The sequence below is a fragment of the Camellia sinensis genome, chromosome 14, assembly GCF_055761805.1.
Source record: "Camellia sinensis isolate YWXY chromosome 14, ASM5576180v1, whole genome shotgun sequence".
In the NCBI taxonomy this organism is placed as follows: domain Eukaryota; kingdom Viridiplantae; phylum Streptophyta; class Magnoliopsida; order Ericales; family Theaceae; genus Camellia; species Camellia sinensis.
The window spans coordinates 61,835,758-61,849,725 of record NC_138974.1 but is presented as its reverse complement, the minus strand read 5'-3'; positions in this window follow the sequence as shown (position 1 = coordinate 61,849,725).

The window sequence follows — 13,968 nt, the reverse complement described above, 5'->3', positions numbered from 1 at the left end:
ATTTTGTTGCTTGGTTTGGCACCATCCTAACATGCATTTTTAGAGCTCATGTTGCATGCTAATTAGTCCATGTTCCCCCTTTTCAAATGTGTTTGAGGGTTGTTCAATTTGTGCTTAAGTGTTGGCCCCTCAATTAGGTGCATGTGTGCATGTATATTTGGTCCTTCATTATAGCATTATGGCTACTGTTTTAGGCCTATTTAGAGTTGTCTAATTCATGTTTAAGTCCATCTTCGCACCCATTTGCATCGCCATATGTATGCTTGTATGCTTGCATAGGTTAGTTTCCATGCCATGTTGCATCCTTAGCTTGTATGCTTAGGGTGCATTGCATTTTGCATGCATTCCTTGCCCCTTGATTTGGTGATAGGGATTAGGACTTTGGTTTGATTTGGTTTGCATTTCATTTGAAATCAAAGTTGCATACTTGGTTCTTTGGACCATCATGCATGGAAATGCGTGATTGGTGGTCCGAGAATCGAGGCACATGCCCCTTTGAGTCATTATCATGATAAGGGACATAAGTGGTGCATACATGCCTTGAATTGTGCTGCCATGCTTTGCCTTGCCCTCTGTTGCTGTCATTTGCAGATTCTGCAGGAACACTCTGCCGACCGGCAGTGTATAGTGCCGACCGGCAATAATTTCTCTGCCGACAGCTTCATTTTGTGCCGATGGCCACACACCAGTGCCGGTGGTAATTCCACTCAGCCGGTGGCACTCCCCAGTGTCCAGGGATGCAGTCCTGAGGTTTTGACAGCCTCCAGAGGAGTGAAGGAAGGAAAACAGAGGCAGCCTATGCATGGCGGCGCGTTTCCCGAGGCGGTTTACCTGTTTTCTTAGCTTAATTTAATTTGTTAATTAAATTAATTAATTTGTAATCATTAATTAGCTTGCGTAGTTAATTAATTTGTAATATTTATTTAGTCCCTCCGAGTGAGGGCAAATCTGTAATAAGTGTGCGTGGGTGGTGTGTATGTCTTCCAATCCCCATTTCTTTCTTCCCTTTTATTTACCTGTTTATGATGGTAGATTAGGGCATCTTTAAAATTAGCATACCTTATGCTATGCATGTGTGCATTCATGTATTTGTATTGCATGCATTAGGCTCGGTACATCACGCTAACTGCATCTGCACTTCAATTCACAAATTGAATATGTGGTAGTTAACCGCATTTCACATGCCATGTTTAGGGTTAGCCGAGCCTGCCTAGATTGCATTTTTGCATGTGATGCATTAGCCATTTTTAACATGAACTAGGACATGCATGTTTGCTAACTAGTTTACTGTTTTGGCACGGAGTACAATGTAAGTATTTATGCTTTAGCATCTCGCATGTGTGTGAATGTTAACATGACAGTATGCTTGCCATGCGGCTAAATGCTTATATGATAAACTGTTTAAAATGCCTGTGGGTGAAGGTTGGATTGTTTGAGTTGGAAAAACTCATTGAAATCCGTGTTTTAGCCTACTTGCGAGTAGCAAATTCCAAAGCATTTTCAAAACAAACGGATATGCAATGTTTCTTTCCAAATTAGGCAATCTAGTCTATACTTGTTTGCTGCGCGCATAACATAGTAATTCTAGGCTAATAAATGGAATAAGAACACATAAAGTTTTCAAAATCGGATATCATGGTTAGTAGAGGCCGGTCTTCGGACCGGGCGAGAGGGGGTGCTCATAGCTGACCTTCCCCAATCGTACCCTAGCTCCCGAGCCGAGACAACTCCGGTGATGACGGACATGTGGCCTTCGGCACCGAGTCAGGGTTTCCTAAATTTCCCCATTTTAAAAATATTTAGGTGGCGACTCTGTATCTGGCAAAGCAGTCCATGTTTGGCATTACTTTTTCAAAAATCTGTTTCTCAAAACGATTTGCCAGATTTGGACTCTTTGGTTCAGATTAAGAACCGCGACAACAAAAACCGCGAGTCCGAACTGTAGCAGCGAGGTCCCCCCTCCGCGGGCTTGTTACAGGCGTCGAGCGGAGATTTCACCCATCCAGTACTTTTACAGTACGCTCGAGCGAGAAAGTTTACGCTCGAGCGAGAAAGTTTACGCTCGAGCGTGCACCTTTGTTGCATGACCGCTCGAGCGGGGAAACATGCGCTCGAGCGGGACTCTGTTTTTCTGAATGTTCTGAAACTGTTTTCTGATCACATCTTTGCATCCTCATCCCATCCTAGGCATTCTTAGGCCTAGTTTAAGACATCTTATTGAGGATATAGATGTAGAACACACCGAGGCATCTTAGGGATTAAGTTGTTATCTTTCCCAACTGTGTAGCTTAGTGTGTGTTCAACCTGTGAACTGTGTAGGGTTGGCGACTGGGGAGGCACGCTCTAGCATACTGTAACCCAAACTCTGTGAGTAACAATTGTGTAAAGATATGTTCAAAATGATTATCTTCTGAATACTGAACTGAACTGTTTACTGAACTGATACTGTTTACTGCATGAATGTATGTCCTATATTCTGAACTGTATTGTGGCATCCTTAGCACCTACTGTTTACTGTTACTGTTACAGAGATCTCTGTCGGTTCCCTCGTGGAACCACTACTGTTTACTGACTGATGGCCATCATTACTGTTCGGTCTTTAAGACCTACTGTTTACTGCTATGCTAATGGATGTACCACATATGACTGAATAACTGTTCTGACTGAAAGACTGAAGTATTGTTTAATGAACTGATTTCATTACTGTAAGGACATTTCATTCATAACCTCTTTACGCATTAAGTTATTCACTGGGCTTTAGCTCACTGTTTATATATATATGTAGGTGCTCAGCCACCAGACCGGAGCTAGGAGCGTGGGTTAGACTCCAGTTTTGTCAAGCCAGCCTTTGTGCCTCACTGCGAGGTTCCGAGCCTATCTGCTAAGGCTTAGGGGTGTTTTACAATTTCCCCTTCTGTACTGTCAATGGATTGTATAGACTGAATGTTAACTGTACTGTTATCAAGGGATTACGTCCTTGTACTGTGTGACTGTAAATTCTGTATAGACTGTACTGTTTGTGTGTATGAATGCATGAAAAATCTTTTTGGCATACAGACTGTCACAGCTCAATGGACATTATTCATTTACTGTATTGGCTTCCGCCAGGCCCTGTACTCTGTTTTACTGTATTACTGTTAAGCAGGCCTTCGGTAATCTCGGATTACTGGCCGGTTACGGTGCTAAACCCATAGGGCCGGGTTTGGGTCGTGACAGAGTGGTATCAGAGCGATACTTAACCACGAGTCATACTGCACACACGTGTCCAAATGAGCTATAGGGTGTCCTAGGAAAGTGATTAGGGCATTTCATGAACTTGAAAAGTGTGTGGCTATGTTATGACTGAATACATGTTGATGAGATAACTGTCTAAATATGCAACTGTATATGTTACAACTGCTATAACTGTTATAACTGCTTATAGTGAAATGGACAATGCAAATGAACCTGAATCCTCGTCTACCGAGGCAAGAATGGAAAGAATGGAAAGAATGATTGAACTGATAACTGCTAGACTGGAACAACAACAGAACCAACAACCCCCACCTCCTCCTCTGGCACAGCCGGAACCTAATGCGAATGTGAATGATGGGGATATTATTGCTCTCACCCATAAATTCAGCAAGATGAAACCGCCATCCTTTCAGGGAGGACTGGAACCGTTAAAGGATGAAGCTTGGGTGCTTGAAACAGAAAAACTATTTGAGGTGTTCCCGTGCTCAGAAGCGAATAAAGTATTGTTAGCTACCTTCACCCTACAAGAAGAAGCTAGAAGGTGGTGGATGTTGATCCGCGATACAAATACTGTTATGACTTGGGCTCAGTTCAAGGAGTCCTTCTTTGAAAAGTATTTTCCTCAGTGTGTCAGGGATAGAAAAGTGACTGAATTTGAACAGCTGAAGCAGGGCACAATGTCCATTGCGGAGTATGAGACGAAATTCACCGAGCTTGCTAGATATGCACCGCATATGGTGGATACTGAATATAAGAAGGCCAGAAAATTTGAAGGCGGCCTTAATGTTGCAATTCTCGACAGAATAAATGTTTTGAAGCAACCGAATTATGTAAATGTTCTTGACCGAGCCTTGATGGCTGAATCAAACATTGAAGCACTGAAAACTGAAACACCAACGTCGGAATGGCGTAGTAAGAGGCAGGGTTTCAAATTCAAGAAAGGCAAGCACAACCCGGCCAACAAGAAACAGAATACGGGGTCGACAACTAGCCCCAGCCAAGGGAGTGGGTTTATACCACCCTGTCCTGAGTGTGGCAAGAAGCACAAAGGGGTCTGCTACAGAATATCTGGAGCCTGTTACAGGTGTGGCAAGGTGGGCCACATGGTTAAAGACTGCCCCTCTGCTCCACAAGCCAGTAGTAAAGCTGCACCAAGCGCAGCAGCATCAACTGTAGCACCAAAGCCTAACCCCAGAGCTACCGGGAAAGAGCCCATGAGGCAGGGCCGAGTGTTCACCCTAGTACCAGGAGACGTACAAAATATTGAAACCGTTGTGTCAGGTATCCTCTCTATTTGTACACAAAATGCATATGTATTGATTGATTCGGGGTTTACACATTCTTATGTATCGCATGCTTTTTCGCGGAAATTGAATAGACCCTTAGAACCCATGAACTATCTGCTAGCCGTATCATCACCCGTAGGAGGATCCATGACATGTGCTTATATGTACCCCGCATGTGAAATCATTGTTGGGGATATGCATTTGTTTATTGATTTACTGCCATTGAACATTGATCATTTTGATGTAATATTGGGGATGGATTGGTTACAAAAATATGATGCCACTATTGACTGTGTGACCAAGCAAGTTGTTTTCCGTCCACCTGGTTTGCCTGAATTTGTGTTTAATGGGAGTGGAGTAGTACCTCCTCCCTATCTGATTTCGTCTGTGAAAGTTGTTAAACTGATTAGAAAGGGATGTAAAGGATATCTGTGTTCTGTATTGACTGTATCTACTGATGTTAATGCTAATATAAACTGTATTCCTATAGTCAGAGAATTCCCAGACGTTTTTCCAGAGAATTTGCCAGGGGATTTGATTGACAGGGAGATTGAATTCACCGTGGATGTGATTCCCGGAACACAGCCAGTTTCGAAAGCTCCTTACCGAATGGCTCCAACTGAACTGAAGGAGTTGAAAGTGCAATTGCAGGAACTGTTAGACAAGAAGTTTATCAGGCCCAGTACTTCACCCTGGGGTGCACCAGTTTTGTTTGTAAAGAAGAAAGATGGCTCGCTGAGACTGTGTATAGACTACCGTGAACTGAACAAGGTAACCGTGAAAAATAAATACCCATTACCGCGCATTGATGATTTATTTGACCAGTTACAAGGTGCACAAGTGTTTTCCAAGATTGATCTTAGATCGGGGTATCATCAACTGAAGGTTAAACCGGAAGACATTGATAAAACTGCTTTTAGAACGAGGTATGGCCATTATGAATTTCTAGTTATGCCTTTTGGAGTCACGAACGCACCAGCTGCTTTTATGGACCTCATGAACAGAATTTTTAAACCATACCTTGATGATTTCATTGTAGTATTTATTGATGACATATTGATTTACTCCAAAAGTATAGAACAGCATGAACATCATCTGAGACTTGCCCTACAAACCTTAAGAGAACAGAAACTGTATGCTAAACTGTCTAAATGTGAATTTTGGCTTGACCATGTTATGTTTTTGGGGCATGTTGTTAGCAAAGATGGGATTTCTGTTGATCCGCAGAAAATTGAAGCCGTAGTGAACTGGCCTAGACCAACAAATGTGACTGAAGTCCGAAGCCTTTTTGGGATTGGCTGGATATTACAGAAGATTTGTCAAAGATTTCTCTAAAATTGCCCTACCATTGACTCAGTTAACTCAGAAGGGGATATCATTTGACTGGACTGATCAAAGAGAATCTGCTTTTCAGGAGTTGAAAACTCGATTAGTGACTGCACCTGTTCTGACTTTACCTTCAGGTACTGATGGTTATACTGTATTTAGTGATGCTTCTCATAAGGGTTTGGGGTGTGTTTTAATGCAGAATGGGAGAGTTATTGTTTATGCTTCCCGACAACTGAGACCACATGAAAAGAACTACCCGACCCATGATCTGGAACTTGCTGCAGTAGTATTTGCACTGAAAATCTGGCGTCACTACCTGTACGGGGTAACATGTGAAGTATATACCGACCACAAGAGCTTAAAATATTTCTTCACACAGAAAGAACTGAATATGAGACAGCGGAGATGGCTAGAACTGATTAAAGACTATGACCTACAAATTTTGTACCATCCGGGAAAAGCCAATACCGTTGCCGATGCATTGAGCCAGAAATCGATTGGAAACTTAGCATGTTTGCTCACAGGACAGAAATAGTTGCTTTGTGACCTTGAAAAATCTGAAATTGAAATTGTTTTACGAGAACAAGGTGGAACCTTAGCTGCTATTTCTGCTCAACCGGCACTGATTGAAGAGATTAAAGAGAAACAGCAACTGGATGACTTCTTGACGAAGCTCATCGAAGAAAGAGAATCTAAACCGAGACCGGGATTCAAATTTGAGAACAATGTACTGAAATTTCATGAAAGACTGTGTGTACCGAATGATACTGAACTGAAAAGAAGAGTTCTGCAAGAAGGCCACAATTCGAAATTATCTATCCACCCGGGGAATACGAAAATGTACCAAGATCTGAAACAGAATTTCTGGTGGCCGGGAATGAAGAAAGAAATTGCCGACTTTGTGTCCAAATGTCTTCATTGCCAACAAGTCAAAGCTGAACATCAACGACCTGCCGGACTATTGCAACCCTTACCCATACCAGAGTGGAAATGGGAGCATATCACGATGGATTTCATCGTTGGGTTACCTCGCTCCAGAAAAGGTATGGATTCAATTTGGGTTATTGTTGATAGACTGACTAAATCTGCTCACTTCTTACCTGTCAAAACAATTTATAATGCGGACAAATTGGCTGTTATCTATATTGATGAAATTGTGAGACTGCATGGAGTGCCTGTGTCTATTGTTTCTGACAGGGATTCGAAATTTACATCGAGGTTTTGGCAGAGTCTACAGACTGCATTGGGTACTGAATTGAGGCTGAGTAGTGCCTATCATCCTCAGACAGATGGACAGCCAGAAAGGACCATCCAAACTCTGGAGGATTTACTGAGAATGTGTATCCTTGAGTTTCAGGGAGATTGGGAAAGTCATCTGCCATTAGTCGAATTCGCCTACAACAATAGCTACCATTCGAGCATTGGTATGGCGCCTTTCGAGGCATTGTATGGCAGAAAATGTAGATCTCCAATTTGCTGGGCAGAAGTTGGAGATGGGCCTTTACTTGGGCCCGAGATTGTTTATGAGACAACTGAGAAAGTGAAACTGATACAACAGAGATTGAAAACTGCACAGAGCCGACAAAAGAGTTATGCTGACGTCAGAAGACGAGACAGAGAGTATGAAGTGGGTGATCACGTTTTTGTGAAAGTGACACCAATGAAAGGCCAGACTCGTTTTGGAGTCAAGGGCAAGTTAGCACCAAAATACGTCGGACCGTATGAGATTATTGAGAAAATTAATCCGGTGGCGTATCAAGTTGCGCTTCCTCCTGAAATGGAGCATATGCATAACGTCTTCCACATTTCCATGTTGAGAGACTACCTCCGGGATCCCTTCCATGTAATAGAGCCTACTCATGTAGTGCTGAATGATGACTACACTTATGAGGAACGGCCTATACAGATTGTGAACAGACGGATCAAGAAACTGCGAAACAAAGAGATCCCATTGGTGAAAGTCGACTGGCAGAACCATGGTGGCGTGTATGCCACTTGGGAAAGGGAAGATGACATGGCTAAACGATATCCTGAACTGTTCCCACTGAACCCTGTTTTCTTCCAGAATGAAGGTAACTCGAGTTTAGATGACTAAACTCTCTATAAGGAGGGGAGACTGTAACAACCCTCATACTGTTTACCGATTAATGACTGATTGATTACCGATAAACATTGATTACCGTTAAAACTGAACTGATCGTGACTGATAATTGGACTGGTAAAAGTAGGGGTGTTCGCGGATCGGTTTTGTGCGGTTTGCGGTTCGGTTTTGACCCGCCCGCATCTATGCGGTTTAGGAAAAAGTCAACCCGCAACCGCCCGCAGTGCGGTTTGCAGTTTGTGCAGATAGGGTTTGTAGATGTGCGGGCGGTTGCGGGCGGTTTGTGGTTTACACTTTTTTCTTTAAAAATGAATTTTTAAGTTTTTTTTTCCCATCGAATTTAAGCATTAGATTCATTTTATATATTTGTGATCATTTGATAACAATTTTCTGATGAGTTTATAAATAAAAATTTAATATCACTAGCATTTTTGTCATGAAAAAAATACATATCAATGTATTAAAGGTTGTACTCAATTAGAATTGTCAATTCAGTAATCAATAATCAAACTAGAAGCTTCATCGATCACCAGAAGAAAAATTTTATTAGGAAAAAGTGGATGAGTCATCAATGAAAATCATATAAGAAACCAAGTTTAGGACTTGATAATTCTATGACATTAAGAAAGTTGAGAAATACTTAAAAATAAGGATCCTAGTGTCATAGAGAACATAATGGTGCTCCTGTTAAAGTTACAAAGTTGGTATATAAAAAATAATAATAATAATACTAATTAAAGTGCGGGCGGTTTTTGCGGGTTGCGGTTTTAACCCGCGACCCGCCCGCAACCCCCAAATTTATCATATTTTAAACCGCATCCGCCCGCATTATGTTTGCGAAACCGCCCATTTATATGCGGGTTAGGTGGGTTGGGCGGTTTGAGCGGTTCGGATAAACCGTTGCCCACCCCTAGGTAAAAGTACTGAACTGACTGACTAAAATTGGAAACTGAATTGATTGAGTATATGTTAGTTGAATTGCATTCTATCTGTTTGACTGTATGATTATCTGTTCATGCTTATATGTTTAAACTGTTAATTGAAGGCCTTATCGGCGGCCGAACTGGGAATTGATTAATGTTTTATGATCCTCATAATTAACGTGATTTTATGGTGTATTTACCTGAAAACTGATTAGGTATGATTAAATTAGATTAAAATGAGTCAATCACATGAATTGGACTTATTTACCAAACTAGCCTTGTAGTGGGCCACTACCTCAAACCCTTTAAGGCTTATTACACTTAATGCATTTGATTAAAACCAACATTTCATCAGCCTTTGTGTTGCCTCTAACTGACCAAGAAGAGAGTTAGAGAGAGAGGGAATTGTTCTTGTTGATTTAGCTTGAGAATCTTGAAGAGTTGAAGGAGTTTTGTACAATTGAGCTTCCCTATCCAAAATACAAGACTTAAGGTAGCTCCATTGTTTTCTTGTTCATGTTTTGAGTGGATTCTTGTATGGTTCATGTCATATTGATGGAGTTTAGAGCCAATCATGGGTTAGATGTTGAATTGTAGCTTGATTGTTGCATGCATGTTGCCATTCTTGAGTTTTGAGGTTGTAAGTTCATGTTTCCTCACATGCATGTCCATAATTTTGTAATGGTCCATGATTTCATCATGTTTTGGAAACAATTAGCTCCTTAGAGCATCAAATTGAAGCTTTGAATTGGTTTGAATTCATGCATGTTTACATGTTCATATTGTTCATGAAATTGGTTTGAATTGAGTTTGAATTAAACACCCTTGGGCTTTGATTTCTTAAAATTGAGCTTTGAAACATGTTATTCTATGTGTTTATAAGAGTTTTCCAGAAAATGAGCCCAAGAGGATCGGTTTTGAGTTGTTAACAACTTGGTTTTGAGCTTGGAGGTGCAATCTGGAATTTCCAAATTCTGCACTTCCGCTCGAGCGGGGGAAATGCCGCTCGAGCGTGGAATCCGAGCATCCAGCATCTTTCTGCACTGTTTTACAGTCCGCTCGAGCGGAGGATTGGGCGCTTGAGCGGAGTCATGTCTCAAGCTCGAGCGGGCGTCGAGCGGAGATTTCACCCATCCAGTACTTTTACAGTACGCTCGAGCAGGAAAGTTTACGCTCGAGCGTGCACCTTTGTTGCATGACCGCTCGAGCGGGGAAACATGCGCTCGAGCGGGACTCTGTTTTTCTGAATGTTCTGAAACTGTTTTCTGATCACATCTTTGCATCCTCATCCCATCCTAGGCATTCTTAGGCCTAGTTTAAGACATCTTATTGAGGATATAGATGTAGAACACACCGAGGCATCTTAGGGATTAAGTTGTTATCTTTCCCAACTGTGTAGCTTAGTGTGTGTTCAACCTGTGAACTGTGTAGGGTTGGCGACTGGGGAGGCACGCTCTAGCATACTGTAACCCAAACTCTGTGAGTAACAATTGTGTAAAGATATGTTCAAAATGATTATCTTCTGAATACTGAACTGAACTGTTTACTGAACTGATATTGTTTACTGAATGAATGTATGTCCTATATTCTGAACTGTATTGTGGCATCCTTAGCACCTACTGTTTACTGTTACTGTTACAGAGATCTCTGTCGGTTCCCTCGTGGAACCACTACTGTTTACTGACTGATGGCCATCATTACTGTTCGGTCTTTAAGACCTACTGTTTACTGCTATGCTAATGGATGTACCACATATGACTGAATAACTGTTCTGACTGAAAGACTGAAGTATTGTTTAATGAACTGATTTCATTACTGTAAGGACATTTCATTCATAACCTCTTTACGCATTAAGTTATTCACTGGGCTTTAGCTCACTGTTTATATATATATGTAGGTGCTCAGCCACCAGACCGGAGCTAGGAGCATGGGTTAGACTCCAGTTTTGTCAAGCCAGCCTTTGTGCCTCACTGCGAGGTTCCGAGCCTATCTGCTAAGGCTTAGGGGTGTTTTACAATTTCCCCTTCTGTACTGTCAATGGATTGTATAGACTGAATGTTAACTGTACTGTTATCAAGGGATTACGTCCATGTACTGTGTGACTGTAAATTCTGTATAGACTGTACTGTTTGTGTGTATGAATGCATGAAAAATCTTTTTGGCATACAGACTGTCACAGCTCAATGGACATTATTCATTTACTATATTGGCTTCCGCCAGGCCCTGTACTCTGTTTTACTGTATTACTGTTAAGCAGGCCTTCGGTAATCTCGGATTACTGGCCGGTTACGGTGCTAAACCCATAGGGCCTGGTTTGGGTCGTGACACCTTGAGACTAGAATGAGGCAGTAATGGTGGCAAGAATCTGGGCAAAGCACCGTCAGGACCAAGGTGGAAAAATGAAAGGGTTTTAGGGTTTCCTGAAATTTAGGGGTAGACGAAGGGGTTTGAATAGACACCCCAATAGCATTTATTACCCTCAATCGGTGCAAAGGTACAAAATCATGCCTCTCTGTATGGATTCGGCACACTACTTCTGCACACCAGTATAGCGTCGCCACGTGTCATCATGTAGAGTGCATGTGTCAGGATCGAATAGCCACCAAGGCCGAACTGGGGCGGATCCGAAGCAACATGACGCTTGGGGTACTGGACAGTAACTCCCCCTGAAGGGAACCTTAGTGCGAACTAGAGGGCAAATGAAAAGGCAAAATATAAACGGGTCAGATCCAAGCCTTGGGTCGGCCTAATCCTTTAAACCCAAGTCCAAGTGCGTTAGATAAGTGTAAGGGTAAGCCAATCAAGCCTAACTTCATGATCAACAGTCCACCCCAAGTCCTCAAGCACTTAGGCCCAATTTGCACTGAAAAGGTCAATCTATCCGTGACGCTGGGCTGGGCTGAGCTGCAGGACTCAATCTTGGGACCGAACTGATAGGCCGAACCCATCGCCAGAAACCAAAGTGGGCTGAGCCTAAACAAAAATATCTAAATGGGCCAGCCCATCTCTATAAGCAGTCTCACAAATGACCGAGCTGATGCACAACAGTATCGAGCTGAGAGAACCTTTCAAAAAAACGTGGAAGCTATGAATGCATGCATGTGCATGCATCCACCTCAACTAGTCCCCTCTCCCTAGAATCACAGAAATGGTTGATCAGGGGAATGTGGTCTGTTATCAGCATGAATACAACGAGTATATGCATCCATTGTTAACTACCTCATGGTCCTCTACCTTGAGCGATGTTAAAGGGAGCATGGCAACACCAAAGTCTCATGAAACCATCTTGGACAACAAGTAAGGAATTCTATATAAACTGCAAGGACTTCACATTGAAGGTAACAAAGTGGAGCTACATTATACTCACTTGAACATATCTCTCTGCACTTAGAGAGAACATTCCATCTTTTCCGATCATTTACTCTCACACCGGAGGGGTTATCCAGCCAACTCCAGCCAGGCAACTCTAATGGCATTCACTGTTGCAGGGTCTCGATTCTTGGATAGTCCAGTCGAGTGTAGAGCTTCAGTCCACAATCATCTAGTGCGGTATTCGGTACGCACATGTGGCTACCTTAAAGGGTTCTAATCAGGCCTTGGTTATGGCTATTTTACAGGTTTCTAAGGGGATGTTGTTGGATGGTTTTACTAAAAAGGTGTGTGTCACCTCTTTTCTGCAAGGTGAGGCCTTCACTTGTCGATGAGCTTGTTTATTTGCTCAATCAAGTAGTTTATCGTCATCTACCTAAGTGTCAATGAAACAGTCCCTCATTGAGAATTTGGGGCAATAGTTAGCGGCATTAAGCATTTGGTTGAACAAGGGCGTTTCTCTCTTCGTTGGGTCCCAAGTATGCTAACAAGGTGGCTAATTGGGTGACGAAAGCTTTTCTCCATGATCAACTCCCTCTTGACTGGGTTTCTTACCCCCCTCCTGCTCTTGTTTCTTTGATTGAAGCCTTTTTAGTTTTTAGCCCTCGTTTAGCAAGTGGTGATTTTAGCTAAAAAGTCAAAAAGTTACTAAAAAAATTAAAATATCAACAACCTATATCATAAAGTCAAAGATTCTATTTTCTCTCTACTTTTTATACATTTTTTCGTAAAGAACCAAAAATTCATCACAAACATACTAATTTTTTTACATCATATTTTTGCTAAAAAGTTAAAAAGTTACTAAAAAAACCTGTTCCCAAACGAAGCCTTAGTCTTTGCGGTTTGTTTTCTTAGTTCCTCTGTTTAAAAAAAAAAAAAAAAAAAAAAAAAAAAAAAAAAGAAGAAGAAGACTGCTGTTAGATCTTAGTAAACCTATAACAAGATTTAGTTTAATGATCCCAATTGTTTATCTTACAGAGGCTTCCAAGCAGTGGCGGAGCCAAAAAATTAAATTAGAGGAAGCACTTATTAATTACAATATTGAAATTTTTTGCAAACATATTTCATGCAAGTTTTTATGATTGATTTCGAGAAACATCAAAAAAAAATAATATTATTTGTAACTAGTGTATCATGAACAATACAAAAAAAAAATGTAGATATAAGTCTTAAAATAAATTATATAATGATAAAAAAAAAATTATACAAAATTTGATTAAAAATTTAATATACTGATAATACCACCAACTAATAGTATATAAACATATAGAGAATGAACCTCACATTTCAAATGTAACTTAAAATCGAATAAATTTCATATTTTTATAATGGGATTACTTATAGTTACATGTCAATAATAATGACATCACTGTTACATTAAAAAAATTTCATAGAAAATATAATTTATAATAGTGCCTTCATTTTTAATCAAAATAATCATTATTGTTCTCATAATTTTTAAAATGTCATTGACATTTCACTCTAACAATATTTTTGTAATTTTTTTTATTTAAAATATTTTTTTTATGTTTATAAAAAAAATTTAAAAAAAAATTCCAAAATCCAATTGAGGAACGTGACGTCCCTGGGCCTTTACTCCCTCCACTACTGCTTCCAAGCAAATCACCCATTAAAAAGTTAAATTGGTTAAACAACCATAGCACATGATCATATTGAATGTGTTATCAAAGAAATGGACGACAATATAATTTTTGAAGATAAATCA